Consider the following 1,751-nt stretch of genomic DNA (forward strand, 5'->3'; position numbering starts at 1 on the left):
GCCCTGTAAATTGCGTCACATGTTTCTGGAATTAAATTCGTCAGAGCTGGCTTGGAAATAACGGTGGAAAATTTTAAGTCTTTGTAGCTTCTTCTTGTTGCCAAAAATGTGAGTGTCGCGGATAATCGCACGTCTCATAAAGGGGTCTGCTCGCGAAATCATTGGCGTAATTAAGTTTAGCAAATGCAGGTATGTGGCTTCGTCCATACGTAAGTAATTACGAAAATCGTCAGAATCATTGCGTAATTCCGCTATTAAATTCGTATGAGACAAGAAATTCCTATTCAGCAACCATGGTTTACACCATTTCCTTCCTAGTTTTTAAGTTCATCTTTTTTTTTAATTACACACACTGCAGCCGTTGCAAGAATGAACTCCACGTCCAAATGTTCCATCTTGGCAACAATGCACGTTTGGGTGTAAAACGAACTGAACGTGTAAACGCTCGCGCAAGCCAAATCGTTCAGTTCATCTGCACAGATCTGGCTTGCGCAAGCCAAATCGTTCAGTTCATCTGCACAGATCTGGCTTGCGCAAGCCAAATCGTTCAGATGGCTTGAACGTGTAAAGGGGCTTTTACACTTCAGTGAAGGCTTACTTTGAATAACATGAGTAGTGCTCTGATGCACATGCGGCGGCGCCGGGTAAGAAACAGGGGGCGGCCTGGTGTCCTTTGGAGACGCCAAGTTTTGCGTACCCCCCGAACTAGTGGCAGGCGGCGGGCTTCGCACAACCAATTTCCCATTATTAGTTTCCTTCCGTTTTGCCGGCGGAATGTACTTGTCTGGGGACGAACGGAAACATTGTTTATCCACACAATCGATCAATTCACGCAATAATTCTTTCAAGCTTCAACGTTTGTTTGAGTCTCATTCACGCAATTCCCTGTATGTGGCTCACCGCTGTCTTGGGCTGGTCGAACGACTGCAGCAAAGGCAGCCTCCTCATCCCCATTCTCCATGTCGAGCCGGGCTTTGTACGCTGGCTGGTTCTCTATGGAAATATTGTTTAATTAGACTAAGGCGCGTAAAAAATGCCAGCCTAGCGACGGAACGAATCGATTTAAGCGAGAGAGACACTATGAGCGTTTACTGGTACCAAAGCGAGATGCAACACAGGACAACAGTCCCATAGGTATATTTGTAGGCGGGGGCTTTGATTCGTTCGGCCACTAAAAGCAATGCAAATAACAGTTAAACTTGCCGATCTCCTGGGCGATTTGGGCCGCTTTGGCTTGCGCCTCCCGAAAGTCGGCCGTGTCGCTGGTTTGCAAAGGCACCGTGTACCCCCTTAATGAGTGGTCAAAGGTTGATTGGACCTAGAAAAAACGCAGTGCGATATACGAAAATGGCCCCAAACAACGAGAACTGCACTCACCCCATATTCCTGTTCGTTTTTCCGGAACATGTCCTGAACGTCCCACCCATTGGACAGCTCCAGCTCCAAGCTCACGTCGTTTCCGTTCATGTTTCCGGCATCCCAGGGCTCCAGCTCCTTTTCCTCTGACCGACTGCCGTTTACTCTTGACGATATCGCCGAATCCGTCTGAGTAACAAGTGTTATGTTATGGAAATGAGGACAGTGTCTAAAAGCCCGTTTACACGTTCAAGCCGTCTGAACGATTTGGCTTGCGCAAGCCAGTTCTGTGCAGATGTGCTGAACGATTTGGCTTGCGCAAGCCAGATCTGTGCAGATGAACTGAACGAAAATCTGGCGTTTACACGTTCAGTTCGTTTTACACCCAAACGTGC

The 1,751-nt window shown here is 47.5% G+C and overlaps 1 protein-coding gene across 1 annotated transcript in view; it reads left to right on the forward strand.

Moving 5' to 3' along the window:
• LOC125504191 (ataxin-2 homolog) overlaps window positions 1-1,751 on the forward strand; it is a gene marked incomplete at its 3' end in the record, with an annotated part of 13,492 nt that overhangs the window by 10,807 nt on the left and 934 nt on the right.

The sequence above is a fragment of the Dendroctonus ponderosae genome, unplaced genomic scaffold (genome assembly GCF_020466585.1).
Source record: "Dendroctonus ponderosae isolate FM_Combo_2020 unplaced genomic scaffold, Dpon_F_20191213v2 Dpon_F_20191213_4, whole genome shotgun sequence".
Taxonomy (NCBI): domain Eukaryota; kingdom Metazoa; phylum Arthropoda; class Insecta; order Coleoptera; family Curculionidae; genus Dendroctonus; species Dendroctonus ponderosae.